Source organism: Camelus ferus, chromosome 4 (assembly GCF_009834535.1).
Source record: "Camelus ferus isolate YT-003-E chromosome 4, BCGSAC_Cfer_1.0, whole genome shotgun sequence".
NCBI classification, from domain to species: Eukaryota; Metazoa; Chordata; class Mammalia; order Artiodactyla; family Camelidae; genus Camelus; species Camelus ferus.
Genome location: NC_045699.1, coordinates 49055914 through 49073040, shown reverse-complemented (window position 1 = coordinate 49073040; position 17127 = coordinate 49055914). Strand labels below are relative to the sequence as shown.

The 17127-nt window shown below is 35.1% G+C and overlaps 1 long non-coding RNA gene across 1 annotated transcript; it reads right to left on the bottom strand.

The window, feature by feature from the left end:
- Positions 1-437: 437 nt before the first annotated feature.
- Positions 438-16134, bottom strand: LOC116663204. The gene is made up of 3 exons (XR_004319370.1): positions 15936-16134; positions 13945-13998; positions 438-2182 (listed from the first exon to the last, which is right to left on the bottom strand). It is a non-coding gene; the product is annotated as an uncharacterized LOC116663204 (long non-coding RNA).
- Positions 16135-17127: the final 993 nt, after the last annotated feature.

Sequence of the window (17127 nt, the reverse complement as noted above, 5' to 3'; positions counted from 1 at the left end):
ACCTTTGAGTATGATGTTTGTGGAGTTTATTGTATGTCATTTTAACAGAAAAAAAGTAGTTTCTTAACGTTTCCAAAGAATAAATAATTCCATTTCCATATAAACTTTTTAAAAGGATGGTCAAATGGGCAATTCCACTAGTCATTTTAAAACTATATATCAGTATATAGATACAAACAATCCAAAATACAATACTAGCACTTAATCTGTTATTTAAGAATAACAAATGCATTTTCATGAAGAAGAATTTATTCCAGGAATACCACAATATTTCAGTAAAGCAATACTTTAGTAGAGGAAAAAAGTAAGTAGGTATACTGATAGATGATGATAAGACATTGGAAAAATTAAATATCTCATGATATTCTTAGAATATTTTATTGAGAAAAACAAATTCCAGTCTAAAACTAAAAATCCAAAATTCATTTAAGCCAAAATACAAACTCCAGAATAAGATGAAAATACCAGTTACTCATTCACATGATCCCATACTGTATTGACACTAAAATATTTGAAAATTTTTATTATGTTTCATTCTTAAAGATAAAAAATTTAATGTTATTTTTAGGATGACTTCATTATTTACTTTAAAATGCAATTTAACCTAATTTTTAAATTATTTAGTTCCTTTAGAAGCTACAGGGAAGTTTAATGTGTTTTATACAAATTAAATTTATAAAAATTGATAGCTATGGTCTTTTGCAAATCTTTATGAGAGTGATTGGTGCCAGACTAGCTTTCCTACCATAAACTAAAATATTGGATTAAATATATGAGACATTCAAGACACTGGATAACAGGCAGGACTGTGAACGCTGAGAAAGCAAACAAAATAAGTCTTATGATCCCTCAGGCTTTGTATCTGGAGACACTTTCTGGATTACCAGCATAGTGAGAACAAACAGAATTGCTGGAGAGAGAAACAATGGAATGTGGGGAGAGTTGCTGAGGATGCAGAGAGGGGAAACCTTTAGAGAGGAACTTCAGACATAAGCAAGTGATCTCTGCTAAGTTCATCTGACATTTCTTCACAATGGGTACATTTTATTGAAGATAAGTTATAGCGCAATAGTTTATTTTAAAAATGTAAAACTTTCTCATATACCAACCATAATTTGTTAGACTTTCTAATAGATAAACTATAATAACCTCCCCAAAATCAAAATTCTAGGAATCAGTTCTAGATGAGTAACACACAATCTCTTTGAAGAGATATACCAAACAGTTTTGTGGAATATAAAAGATGATTTGAATAAATGCAAACACATACTGTATTTTTTTCTAATCATAATATACATAAGCAGTAAAACTTATGTCAAAATACAATATTTGTTCCACTTTAAATAAGAACTGATTGCCCACATGAAAGTCTTTTTATTTCCAGGTTGTTTTGCAAATTTATATTAACCAATACTTGCTACAGATGAATTGCCTTTCCAAAATGTACCTAAAATGGCTCTTTTCAGGGTTTGACTTTTGTAATAGGATTTCGGCATATTACCTGAACATGATACTTTAATTCAGAATGAAAATTGATAAGGCTAAGGCTTAGAAATCACAAAATTTTTGGCAGTTCACAGAAATTATGACCATATAATTTCATATTTTACTCATTCTGTAGCTAATAACTTATCTCATGCAAAAGTTTAATTAAAAGGCTAAAAGAATAATGAAAGCTAAGTAACAAAAAAATGATACACATTATGGCAAGTTCTTCATAATACATAAGTACTGTTATTCTTGCCCCCTTTCTTTAGTTGACATCAGTTTCTTGCCTTAAGCCCAATTTAGGTTCAGTCTTTTGAGTGAGCCTCTCACAAATACCCACATCTTAAAATTCATCAACCCAGTAATCACAGTAAATCTTTTAAAATAGTTCTAGCTTCATTGCTCAAATTTGTTTCTAATTTGAAATTTCAGTAGAGAACAGTAACAATTTATTGGTCTCTGGTCACATGCAGGTGCTTTGTAGCTAATAGTAAGAGTGCATTACAAGAAATAACCTTCATATTTTATTATTCAAAGTTAAGTAAAAACAAATATCCAATTACATGTATCCATCTTCATCCACATATCAATGCTGTGTCTACAAGAGCTGTCAGCACCAAAATGAGACAGTTGAAATGCTTCCTAAGTGAGGCAGATATGAGGTCTATAGTGAGACATCAGGAGACTGGAACTCCTATTAAGAGAAGTAAAAACAGATAATTTCAAGATCAAAAACTGGGGCTAATCAAAAAAGAACACATGGACTGGTTCTAAGTCAATGTATCTAGTCCAGAAAGAAAAAAAATCAAATGGTATCATTTTGTTAAGGCTTTTTAGAAGACCCAAAGCTTCCTTCTTTGGACAATTTTGCCCTACATAAATTAAACATCTTCTGAACACATTTCACAAGCAGGTTATATACTTTTTCTCTATCCTATTAGAGGAACTGTAAACACGAGATAATATAAAAGGAAAACGTAACTCAGAGATCAATTCCAATGTTTTGTCCATGCTGGCTTCATAAAGCAGTGTGGGTTTACTTAAATAAAAATCTGAAATGAGAAAATAATAGTGTTTTTAAGCTACTCTAGAAAATACCATATTGAGCCCCTAGAAACTGGGGCACTTCACTGATACGTATAGAAGCTTTGCTTTGGAGACAGATTGAGGAGGTGCTTTCTGTGGGCAAATACATCTGTGGGGAATAAAAGGATGATGTAGAAAGTGATACGGCATTTACTTGCATTTGAAGTCCTCTAGGTTGAGGGTCAGAAATTATTAGAACTACTCAAAAGTTCTGTCTTTGCAATCTGGGGCATAAATATACCTTCCACATTGCTCAGGAGTCAGTGAATGACAGCGCTGTGGAGCAGACACTTCTCTCTGACTCTCCATGAAACCCAGTTTGGGCACCAGGAGGAAAGGAAAATGTGAAAACATGGAGAACAGAAGCAAGAATCATTGATGATAAGGGAGGAGGATGAGACTTCTCTGATTGGCCTTTCAGGGATAAGATATAGAAGAGTGGGGTCTGGAGTAGGAGAGAAAAATCAGTCCTGACATAGAAAATACTTAGTTCATCAAGGAACTAAAAAAAATTTTCGCTGGAGCAGAGTGAGGACATGAATTCCATGAAATGAGACATAAGAGGTGGGCAGGAGTCAGATTATGCTAGGCCTTGTGGAAGGTGTTAAGGTTAGTACAGTGGAGAATCGGGAAGAATTATTTACAGAAGCCTGAGGCTTATAGATATAAGCAGGAAGAAAAAACGTTATTTTCCTTTTTTATCTCTTGCACTGTATACACACACAGAATGGAAATGCCTGTTCTACTTGGTTGATTACAAACTTTGTTATTCTGAAAAATATCACAATAGTTGAGAACGTCTTAATTAATTAAACTATTATATATTTGCCTTATTTTAGATATTAACCGATGTTCCTACAGGATATTTAGACTTTTTAATGTAGATATAATTTTACCAAATTTGAAACATAAAATAGAAATATTATCTGTCATTGTAACCTCTATCAAATCTTACTACTCCTCACAGTCATTCAGATGCCAATGGTCCTTTTGTGTTTTGTGATTCAATAAGCCATACTAAAATGGGTATCCTAATTATACACTTCACCTAACACATCAGTGCACAAAGTACAAGTGTTCACTCAACAGTTAGACAATTATTTACTACAGTCTCAAATTTATAGCCAAATACCTACAATTTAAGGAAAGCAGTTCTTTGCAATGTGTAATGTTAACGATGCATGAGAATGCCTACAGAGGGCTGAACTAATAAAATTAGTTTCATGTCAGCCTATTAAATGTGTTTCCTTGGTTGAATAGGCAAACCAACCCATAGAAGAGAAAAAAAAAAAAAGACAATAAAGAAATAAAACATCTTGAAACAATTATTCTTCTTTAAAAAAAATCTTCTTGTAGTATTAACTTGTGTGCTCTACAATGTGATTTTTATTGACACATATTTTTCCCTAGTGTATCACTAGAGGAAATGTTATGTATTTATTGCAATTTTACAGCACCATTTCAAGTTAATAAAATATCTGCAGAATATGTACTTCATAAGTGTAAGTATATTTTTCTTAAACAGATAATGTGTTTAAATATATATCATACTACTTTCAAACACACACAAACTTAATTCTACAACTCAAAATTAATAGGTGTTTTGCTTAGTTTTTCTAATACTCTCTTAGGAGAGCAGAGCATTATTTTTTCAAGTAACTGAAGAAATTATCTAATCCGACATATATCAATGAATAAATTATAATTCATAGAAATTAAATGAACTATAGTTAATAATTATAATTAATAGAAATTAAATAATTTGTCCAATATTATATATTAATCAACTTGCATATCCCATGTCAAAGCATCTAGTTGTCTATTTCATGGTCTTCTGCACATACCCCATTCTTCCCCACCCACTTTCTTTCCTCTCTTACTTTTTTTAAAAATAATTTTTAAAATGTACTTTTTTTTTAATTGAAGTATACTTGGTTGGCAGTGTTTCAGATGTACAGCAGTCATTCCGTTTATTATATATATATATTATTTCAGATTCTTTCCCATTATAGGTTATTATAAGATATTTACTTCCCTGTGCTATACAGTAGAACCTTGTTTATCTATTTATATTAGTAAATTGTATCTTCTAATTGCAGACTCCAAATTTATCCTGACTCCCACTGTTTCCCTTTGGTTTCTATGTGTGTGAGTCTGTTTCTGTTTTGTAAATTAGTTCATTTGCATCACTTTTTAGACTCCACATATAAGTGATATATTTGTCTTTCTCTGACTTACTTCTCTTAGTATGGTAATCGCTAGGTCCATCCATTGTTGCTGCAAATGGCATTATTTCATTCTTCTTTATGGCTGAGTAATATTCAATTATCTGTGTGTGTATACATATATTATATATATTATCTTCTTTACCATTTATCTGTCAATGGACACTTATGTTGCTTCCATGTCTTGGCTACTGTAAATAATACTGCTATGAACATTGGAGTGCATGGATCTTTTCGAATTAGAGTTTTCATCTTTTCCAGATGTATGTCAGGAGTGTGACTGCTGAATCATATGGTAAGTCTATTTTTAGTGTTTTTAAGGAAGCTCCATACAGTTCCCCTTGTGGCTGCACCGATTTGTATTACCATGAACTGTGTAGGAGGGCTCTCTTTTCTCCATACTCTCCAGCATTTATTATTTATAGATTTTTGATGATGACCATTCTGATCAGTGTGAGATGATACCTCATTGTAGTTTTGATTTGCATTTTTCTAATAGTGACGTCGAGCATCTTTTCATGTGCCTATTGGCCATCTGTATGTCTTTTTTGAAGAAATATTTATTTAGGTCTTCTGACCATTTTTTGATTGAATTCTTTGGGGGTTTTCTGATATGGAGCTGTAGAAGCTGTTTGTGTATTTTGGAAATTAGTCTCTTGTCATTCACACTGTTTACAAATATTTTCTCTCATTCCGTAGGTTGTCTTTTCATTTTATTTATGATTTCCTTTGCTGTACAAAGCTTTCACATTTCATTAGGTCCCATTTGTTTATTTTTGCTTTTATTTCCATTACTCTAGGAGGTTAATCCAAGAAAATACTGCTGCAATATATGTCAGAGTGTCCTGCCTATGTTTTTCTCTAAGAGTTTCATAGTATCCTGTCTTACAATAGGTCTTGAATCCATTTTGAGTTTATTTTTGTATATGGTGTTACAGAATGTTGTAATTTTATTCTTTTATATGTACCTTTCTAGTTTTCCCAGCACCACATGTTGAAGAGAGTGTCTTTTCTCCATTGTATATTCTTGCCTCCTTTGAAATAGCTTGACCATAAGTGCATGGGTTTATTTCTGAGCTTTCTATTCTGTTCCACTGGTTTATGTGTCTGTTTTTGTGCCAGTACCTTACTATTTTGATTACTATGGCTTTTTGGTATAGTTTGAAGTCAGAGAGCTTGATTTCTCCAGCTTTGTTCTTCTTCCTCAAGATTATTTTGGCTATTTGAGGTCTTTTGTGTTTCCATATAATTTTTAAAAATTTTTCATAGAGTTCTATGAAAAATGACTTTGGTATTTTGATAGGAATTGCACTGAATCTACACATTGCCTTGGATAGTATGGTCATTTTAACAGTATTAATTCTTTCAACCCAAGAACACAGTATATCTTTCCATTTGTTTGTGTCATCGAGTTTCATCAGCATCTCTTAGTTTTCAGAGTATATAGGCTTTTGCCTTTTTAGGTAGGTATATTTCTAGGTATTTTATTCTTTTTGATGGAGTGATAAATGGGATAGTTTCCTTAATTCCTCTTTCAGATATTACATTGTTATTGTATAGAAATGCAACAGATTTCTGTGTTAATTTTGTATCCTGCAACTCTACCGAGCTCACTGTGAGCTCTAGTAGTTTTCTGGTGGCACATCTGAGATTTTCTGTATATAGTATCACGTCATCTGCAAACAGTGACAGTTTTACTTTTTGCTTCCTAATTTGGATTCCTTTCATTTCCTTTTCTTCTCCAATTGCTGTGGCTAGGACTTCCAAAACTATGTTGAATAAAAATGGCAAGAGTGGGCATCCTTGTCTTGTTCCTGATCTTAGAGGAAATGCTTTCAGCTTTTTACCATTGAGTATGATGTTAGCTGTGGGTTTGTCATATATGGCCTGTATAATGTTGAGGTATGTTCCCTCTATGCCCACTTTCTGGAGAGTTTTGGTTTTTTTTAATCATAAATGGATGTTGAATTTTATTAAAAAAAAAAAGTTTTTCCTGTATCTATTGAGATGATTATATGGTTTTTATTCTTCAATTAATGTGGTATATCACATTTATTGATTTACAGATACTGAAAAATCCTTTCATCCCTGTAATAAATCTTGCTTGATCATGGTATATAATCCTTTAAATGTATTGTTGGATTTGATTTGCTAGTTTTTGTTGAGGATTTTTCAATCTATGTTCATCAGTGATATTGGCCTGTATTTTCTGTGTGTGATATTTTTGTCTGGCTTTGGTATCAGGGTGATGGTAACCTCATAGAGTGATTTTGGAATTGTCCCTTACTCTGAAATGTTTTGGAATAGTTTCAGAATGACAGGTTTAACTCTTCTCTAAATGTTTGGCAGAATTGACCTGTGAAGCAATCTGGTCCTGGCCTTTTGTCTGTTGGGAGTTTTTAATTACTGATTTAACTTGAGTATTGGTAATTGGTGTTAAAGTCCCCCCTCTCACTGTGTCTCCTTTTATGTCTGTTAACAGTTGAATTATATATTGAGGGGCTCCTATGTTAGATGCATATATGTTTATAATTGTTGTATCTTCTTTTGGATTGATCCTTTGATTATTATGTTGTGTCCTTCTTTATCTCTTATAACAGTCTTTATTTTAAAGTCTGTTTCGTCTGATATGACTCTTGCTAACCCAGATTTCTTTTGATTTCCATTTGCATGGCATACCTTTTTCCATTCCCTCACTTTCAGTCTGTATGTGTCTCTAGATCTTTCAAGTGAGTCTCTTGTAGGCAGCAAATACATGGGTCTTGTTTTAGTATCCATTCAGCCAGTCTGTATCTTTTGGGTGGAGCATTTATTCTATTTGCATTTAAGGTAATTATCAATATGTATGTTCTTATTGCCATTTTGTTAATTGTTTAGGATTTTCTGTAGATCTTTTTTCCTTTTCTTCTTTTGTTCCCTTGTGATTCTACGACTATGTTTATATCTATTACAGGTTTTTGGTTTGCAGTTACCTTCAGGTTTTTGTATAGCAGTCTACAGTGTGTGTGTGTGTGTGTGTGTGTATGTATGTGTATATCTGTGTATGTATATATATATATACACACACATACATACATACATACGTGTGTAGTGTGTGTATATATATACATATATATATACATATATATATACATGATGGTTTTAGGTTGCTGATCTCTTAATGTCAAATGCATTTAAATACCCTGCATTGTACTCTCTTCCCTTCACAATTACTGTTTTTGATATCATTTTTTTTTACATCTAATTGTTTTGTGTATCTCTTAACTGCTTTTTGTGGACACAGATGACTTTACTACTTTAGCCTTTTAACCTCCCTACTACTTTTGTGTGTAGATGATTTCCTACCTTTACTATATATTTGCATTTTCTAGTGAGCTTATTCATTCTGTATTTATCTTGTTCTTGTTCTGACCTTCTCTTTTTTGCCTAGAGAAGTTCCTTTAACATTTGTTGTAAAGCTGGTTTGATTCTGCTGAATTCTTTTAGCTTTTCCTTATCTTAAATCTTTTGATTTCTCCATCAAATCCGTAAGAGCCTTGCTAGGTAGGTGTAGGCTTTTCCCTTTCACCATTTTAAATATATCATCCAGCTCCCTTCTGGCCTGAGGAGTTTCTGCTGGAAAATCAGGTAATAGCCTTATGTGAGTTCTCGTGTGTGTTGTTACTTTTCTCTTGCAGGTTTTAGTATTCTCTATATGTTTAATTTTTGTCATTTTGATTACAGTGTGTATTGGTGTGTTCCTCTTTGGGTTAATCCTGTGTGGGGCTGTCTGCACTTCCTGGACTTGGGTGATTGTTTCCTTTCCCAGGTTAGGGAAGTTTTCAGTTATTGTCTCTTTAAAAATTTTCTTTTATCTCTTTATCTCTTTTCCTTCTGGGACACCTATAATGCAAATATTAGTGTGCTTGATGTTGTTCCAGAGGTCTCTTAAACTGTCCTCATTTCTTTGTATTCTTTTTTCTGTTCAGCAGCAGTGATTTCCACTACTTTATGTTCCAGCACACTGATCCATTTTTCCGTATTATTTAGTCTACTATTGATTTTTACATTGTATTTTTCATTTCAGTTATTGTATTCATCTCTGTTTGGTTGTTCTTTTATATTTAACTCTTTGCTAAAAAAACTTCTAACTTCTCACTTTGTGCATCCGTTCTCTTCCCGAGTTCTTTGATCAGCTTTACAATCATTACTTTGAACTCTTTCTCAGGTAGATTGCCTATCTCCACTTCACTTTGTTGTTCTTCAGGGGTTTTATCTTGTTCCTTCATCTAGAACATAGTTCTCTGTTGCCTCATCTTGTCTATTTGCTACTTATATTTTAATGTATGTAGTAGGTTAGTTACATTTCTCGACCTTGGAGAAGTAGCCCTCTGTAAGAGATGTCCTGTGCATCCCAGCAGTGTACTCCCCCTCTCATCACCCAAGCTATATGCTCTAGGGGTTCCCCCTAAGAAGGCTGCATGAGTCCTTCTATTGTGGTGGGCTGACTATGTAAGCAGTCTAGTAGGCTTGATGCCAGGCCCTGCCTTATGTGGATGCTGCTCTCTGCTCTTTAGCAGGGCCTGGTCATGAGGTGGCTGTTTGTGGAATCCTAGAGAACCCCAGGGATAGTGCTGGATCACTGGTGGAGTCAGGGCCCCAAAGACTCTGTTACCTACCCACTGGCAGGTAAAGCTAGATCCTGAGGTTAGTGCCAAACTACTGTCAAGCAGAGCTGGTTCCTGGAGTCCGGCTGCAGGGCCCAGGGATCCCAGAGCTCATTTCAGATCATTGGAGGCAGGGGATCGGTTCTTGACACAGTTGGGTATGGGATTTGGGGTGTCCTGAAGGTTACATTGGCCTGCTAGTGGGCAGGGCCTGAGCCCAGCTGGTCCCAGAGTAGAGCCTGGCCTGCACTGCAAGATCATAGTTTTCTTGCCTCTAGTGTCTCCCCCTCGTGGATGAGGCTAGTCTAGAGGCTTGTGTAAACTTCCTGGTGGGAGGGGCCAGTGTCTGTCCGCTGGTGGGTAGAGCTAGGTCTTGGCCCTCTGGTGGGCTGGGCCATGTCTAGGCATGAGTCCAGAGGCAGCTGTTGGCTCTTTAGTCTTTAGGAAACCTGTCTAATGGGTGAGGCTGTGCGGTGGGGCTTTATTCTTGCCCAGTTAGTTGTCTGGCCTGAGGTCCTAGCACAGTCACCTTCAGGCTGTCAGGTGCTGCCAGGTCTTGGAGCTAATAAGGCAAGTTGTCAGCCACCAACTGTAACACTGTTCATGTGGCTGAATGTTCCCCAGTATATCTGCCACCAGTGACTATGTCCCCAAGGTGAGCCATATCTTCACCCCGCCTTTCCAGGAGACTCTCTAAGAGCAGCAGGTAGGTCTGGCCCAGGCTTCTATCAAATTACTGCTTTCCCCCCTGGGTCCTGATACAGATGAGACTTTTCTCCAGGCCTGTGGGGCTCCTGCAGTTAAGCCCCGCTAGCCTTAAAAGCCAAATGTTCTGGGGGCTTGTCTTCCGGTTGCTGGGGGAGAATTGACATGGGGCTCAGAACTCTCACTCCTGTACGAGAATCTCTGAACTATAATTATTCTTCAGTTTCTGGGTCACCCATCCAGAGAATATAGGATTTGATTATATAGCGAGTCTATCCCTCTTACCCATCTTGGTGTGGTTCTTTCTTTATGTCTCTAGTTGAAGGTCTTTTCTGGTAGGTTCCAGTCTTTTTCATCAACGGTTGTTCTGCAAATCATTGTGATTTTGGTGTGCTCGTGAGAGGAGGTGAGCTCTGGGTCTTTCTACTCCACTATCTTGGCCTCTTCCTCTCTACTCTTTACACAGTGAAGTGAATAGCAAAACTAAATGTCTTAAAAGATAAATGTGATACAAATATTTCTCACAATAGTCAATATATTTAAGACCTTTGATTTTACAAAGGAGTATAGAGGTAGTCATATATCATTCAAATATATAGATAATTGAAATTGCAAATATGTCCAGATACCACATTTTCATAATGTATCAAAAAATTAAGATGCACTTAATGTGAGAGGCACTATGAGTTTTTCTGGGGCTATACAGGGCAACAGGTTAAATACATTCATTATAGAGTTTATATTAGGTGGAGGAGAAAAAAGTTAAAATGCACTTAAAGTTTCTGTATTGTAAATAAGACTATTTGTCAGCAGATGGAGAGGAAAGTGGGATGGGGGTGATGAAAGAGATAGTGGATACTGATTTAGAAAATTAGAAACAATCGGCTTCTTTCTACAGACCACTCAGAGAAACTCCCTCGAAAAGGTGTGTTTTAACACGTTGATCGCCCACTGTGAATCGGGTGTGTCTCCTTCAGGGCCCAAATTCACACTTCACTGTAGTATGATGCACTAATAATATATATGCTTATAATTAATCTGTTTGTTTTTCCAGTATAATTGGAATTGTTTTAAGAAACATTTTCGATTTTCAACCTCTTTTCAATTTTATTTTTTCTTACAAATGAAAACTGTTGCAAATTACTTGTAAAAACCTGCATAATTAAAGGACAACATCACCTATACCTGGGTGATGGACCCCCTGAGGAAACACAACTGTCATCCAGATTTGAGTGACGAGGCAATCAGGGGTTAATATGATTCTGAGGAAAGCTGAGCCATGAGAAGAATGGGGTCAAGAGTAATTTAAGAAGAGGGAAAGGCATGAGTTACACATGGGGGAAGGAAACCTTGGGCTTGTTGATGACCTCCTGATGTCCACTGCATTTGAGTAGTAGGCAGAGGGGACAGCATCAGCAGAAGAGGTGCAGAGACTAACATCGGTACCAAAGCTTTCCTCAGAATGCCCACTTTTCTTCTCTTCTCAGGTTTGTGTTAAAGTAACCTCCCTAATCCCTTTCCTGTCCTCAGTGAGGACCAAAAATAGAAGCCACCAAGTGTCTGATTAGTCTTACCATGACTAAATTGTATTTGTATAGTTGTTTGAATTTCACAATATGTTGGAACATTTGTAATTTTATTTGATCCCCGTATCAACTATCTGAGGCATCCGGATCAGGACTTCAGAGTGGCATTTACATAAGAGTTAGCAGAAGTCTAGGGTGCAAATTCTATTATTATGTATGTTTGTTTTCCATTTTATAATACTACCCTGGTCAGCCCCTTGCGTTTTTGTACTTTGTTTTCATTTTTTTAATTAAAATTCCCTTCTTTGTAGTGTGCAGAGATTTCTACCTTGAGAAGAATCCCTGGGGCTATTAAATATCCTTTGGGTGCAGTTTTCAATTGCCTCATATGCTTATGTCAGATGTTTTTGTGACTTTTCTTGACTCTCACATAAAAAGCCATTTTTTTCTTTGGTAAACCCTTTAGAGTCTATAAAATTCCCTTAGTTTTATTTTGGAAAGAAAACTCATGAGATAGTCAGCCATATTCTTAGCTGTTCTCTTTGAGCCGCACTCTTTGGGGTGTTATGTCCAGAGGGACTCCCTAGCACAGAGGAATTGCTCATATGGGTCCACTGACAGATAAAACTCATGAGTCCAGCCTGGTACTGTGCAGGGAATTCTGTACTAACGCTAGATGATTCATTTATCTTCCCAAGAAGTTACGAAATAGCAGAGTCCAGAAATTACCCTGATATTTCATAGGTCTTTATATTACTATGAAAAGTAAACCTAATAATAGGAGAGTCACATAAGAATACAAGAATCTTTTGACCTTCCTCACGGTGTTATAATATACCTGAATTTGCTAAGTAGAAGGTGGTTATTTTCCTCTGTTCTTTATACCTACAATTCTAGTATTTTCCATCAGATGAAAGTAGAACTCTGGAATACATACATATGTTTACTTTCTAAATAGGGCCAGTTTATACACATTCACTTAATAATTCAAACTGTTTTAGGAACTTTCTACTGTGACTACGATTCTAGGTGCTGGGATTACAAAGCTTCCTTTGTAATGAGATATATAAAGAGGACAGATTAGAGAAATTAGGCTAGAGAAAAAGATAGATAATTAAAACATGCAAGTAACATATAGCCAAATAAGCAACTCTTTAATTAGAATATAGTAAATGCTGCAGTGGTAGTATGCGTAGGGTAATTTTGAGTCGCACAAGAGGTGCCCTTGACCCAGACTGTGAGCTAAATCCTGACATACAAGTGCAATGAACTAATTAAATGGTCACTAGGGTGGAGCTCTAACCCCTGAATGGGATTAGCGTTTCTATAAAAGGGGCCCCAGAGAGCCCCTCTCACTCTCTTTCTGTCATGTGAGGACACAGTAAGATGGCAGTCTACAACCCAGAAGAGGGGTTCTCACCAGAACCCAACAATGCCATCACCCTAATCTTGGACTACCAGTCTCTAGAACTGTGAGAAATAAATTCCTGTCGTTTACAAGCCACCTAATCTATGGCACTTTGTTACAACAGCCCAAACTGAATATGACAGTAAGTAATAGGTTAAAATTAAGTCTCAAGAATTAAAGCACTTGATAGGTTTTATATTAGGAAATCTCATTAATAAACAAAAGGCATTATATAGGGAGTAAAATTTCAGGAATTAGATTTTCTAAGGACTATTTAATGACACACAGCACTATTATTATCTCTACATCAGTTACTGTCAAAAATAGTACCATGTATCTTTGCTGTACTGTAGACTTTCAGTTATAAAAACATATTCGTCTACCTTTGTATGCAAGCATCTCTATCAAACTTTATAGTAAGTAATTTTATAGTAAAACAACTTACACATTTGTTTTATTCTATCAAAGATACACAGGTCTCTCCTTTTGTACTCTTAAAAAAAAAGATATGTTATCCTGAACTTGTTACTGTATTAATTTTCTAAATTTGACTTTGAAGGCAAAACCCAGGATGTCCTCGTGGCTCCCAAGTTCTCAAAGTTCTATTACCCTCTTCTCTTTCACCCCATAAACCTGTATCTGTGTTATTCTCAAAGATAGTTCTAGAGATCACAGTTTGTATATGTAACCTATCACAAGCTACTGAGAGTTAACAGTCTCTTATAGCACACAAAACGTAAGAACACTGCAAGCCTGTCTTTTATGCTATTATTGTCATAACTGTTATATCTACATAAGTTATACACCACAAAATGTTGCATTAATATTTCTTTAAACATTGTATCTACCAAAATACTTACTAGTTCTGATAACTTCAGTACTTTCCTGGAGGTCTGATGGTGTTTCTCTTTAGCCTGAAAGAAAATATTCCTTATTATTCCTGCCTCCATTGTCTCTGGTGAGAAGTCATATATAGTGTTGTCTCCCTGTATGTAATGTGTTGCTACTACGCCCATCCAGTCTATTTTTTATTTCAGTTACTGGAATTTCAGTCCTAGACTAATGACTTTGGTTTTTTATTTTATTTTTGAGAATTATATTTATATTAATGAATTATGCATATAATTTAAAATTCCTTGAATATATTTATAATACTTGCTATCTGGGTACCCTCTGTTTTGATTTATATTGACTGCCTTTTTTCTAGAGTACAGGTTATTCTTTTATGTTTCTTTATATGTCTAGTGATTTCTGATTGGGTACTGAACATTATGAGTGAGATTTATAAACAGTCTATATTCTATTATGTTCGTATAGAGTGAATTTTGTTCTCATGTACTTAATTTGGCTGGGCCCAAACTCCAATCTGTCTTTTTATATTAGACAGCCGCTGAAATTTCTACAGTTTCTTCAGCTTCTAATTGCTACATAACCTTTGGGGTTCCCTCAAGCATTTACAGATTAGCAGACAACAACGTATCTATCTGTGTGAGTTTTCAATGCAGATTTGAGGGCCAGTCCTGTCTGTGGTCTCCTCCTAACTTTCTCCTTTTTAGCCCTAACTCTGTCCTCTGCCCTCAAACCAGTAAGCCTGTGCCACTCATAGAAGGAGGCTCTGCCAAAAAGTCATAAACACTATACTCACCTGCAGCAGTTCATTTTTGAATGGTAGATGCCTCTCCGGTTTCTGCCTACATTCTGTTGTTTGCTAGTAGTTTCAAATTTCAAATAGGTTTGTCTTTATGATGTCTTTTACTCTATTTCCCCCTGTTAGAATGTTGGTGCTAACAAGCTACTCTGCCATTACCCTAGAGACTCTTTTTATAAATTGTATATTTTTTGGATGGTTAAATCTTGAATGATTTGAATTTACTAATGATGAATCTCTGTTTTGTTTATACAATCAGTTCATATTTATTAAGTCTAATTTTTTGTTTTTGTTTGCCAGTGCCTTTCTGGGTACTGTGAGCATCTTCTGCTCGGTGTTTCAGATTAATAGCTATTTGATGTAAATGTAATTACCAGTTTAGTTGTTCAGTTTCTTTACTGTATTTGTGAAATTATGAGTTATGAGTAATCTTAACAGTAAGATTTATATCTGTGCTTTTTGTGTGCGTTTTTTTCCTGGGCCAAGGTTTCTATGTTCAGCTCTCTGTATAGATTAGTATACAATAAAGAAACACACAGTTACCCCAGTTTTATCCCTACAGCTGGTATCCATCATGTCAGGAATAAACTCCCCCTGCCCTGTTGACTTCTTGCTTGGATTAGCTATAGCATAAACCCTGACCATTAATATTTAGTTAAAAGTTTTGATGAGGTATTGTTTATATGGTATAAAATTATTCATTTTAACTGTGCATTACAGTGAGTTCTAGTAAATTTATACAGCTGTGCAACTATCATCATGTTCCAGTTTCAGAACATTTCCATTGCCCTAAAAGGTTTCCTCATGTCAGCGTAAGTCAATCCTCACTCCCGTGCTCCAGTCCAAAGAAAACACTGATCTGGTATCTGTCTTCACAGTTTTAGGAGTTTTCTAGGAATTGCATTTAAATAAAATTATGCAATATGTAGTCTTGTGTTTAGGTTCTTTTCACTTAAAATATTTTTGAGAATCGTTTATGTCGAATGAGTCAGTAGTCTCTTTTTTATTGCTGGGTCGTATTCTGTAATATGGATATACTACATTCACTAGTTTTCTATAAGATTATGTAGTTCACAGTCTGTTCTAAGTCTTTTTACAATACAAAGAATATGACATTCAAGTAATTAATTATCACTGCTTACAAATATGCCTGAGAAGTCCAGGTCACACTGCTGCCCATTAACTTACAGTAGTAGTACATACCTTCTTTCATCTGTTGGACAATAGTTTTCTGACAAGAGGTACACAGCAGCTCCTAGGAAACCTCCTCGTCCAATTTTCCAGCTTTGGAGGAGCAACCCTGGAAGCCACTTATCTCATTTCCATATTCTCTAGCTAAAAGGGCCAAAGACAATTACCATTTGAATAGCATTGCCCAAGATGGAAACCACCATAAAGAACACAAACAAAACTATTACTTTTATGTTGATAATCAAAATTTAAAACAAGTCACTTACATATTGTTTAAGTGACATATAAATTGAAGGAAGAGTAGAGCCTAGGCTTTATGTAGGAGAGATTCAAGATCCACTTTTAATGACTTTGTGGGCTTTATCTATGTTTTGATTTTAAAATAATTTCTGAAATTACTGTAACTTTCAATAATATATACAATAATCTGTATACATATTTTATCCCTTAGAGTACCATTTCTTGGAATATCCAAAGCTCTAGTCAAGTATACTGATTCATTCCAAGACTCAACCCTGTATCACAAAACAAAAACCATATACAAAAAAAATACATATATAGCACATATACATACATTGTACATGTGGAGAGGCAACTGCAGGTGGGATCTTGCAACTGACACATATCTTTTACTTACAATATTATGTAAAATTTTCTCTAGAAGCAGGATGCCACTAAGTGTGAAATATTAGTAAGGTACTAATTTACGTGTTTTATTTTACCCAACCTCATCCTGTTTGATATAGAGACCTGACCATGATGTTTTTCTTTTATGGTTTTAAAAAGAGGTTGCCAGTATCGTCTTATTTTTATAAATCACTATAAGTAATATGTCTTTATATAGTAGTCTTTCAACAGAAAAACCAGAACATTCTCAGATACAATCTTACTATTGTATTGTGGTACTGAAAATAAAGTGAAATATTATTTACACTCAATGACTTACAGTAGCATAGTTCCTTCTCAAAATTCCTCCCTACAATCCAAAACACTTCAGACCACACAGAGCATCCAGAAGATCTTACTTGTCCCCATTGTCCCTGGCTTTTGCAGTTATTCTGCTCTGGTAAATAATTTTTAATAAATTTCAATCTCAAGTATTTATTTAACCCTTAAAGAAATAGTAAGTAAAGCTAGGGCGAAATACATCAGTCATATCACATAGATGTAGTGAGGATGGATAAGGACTTTTAAGTATAGTTTG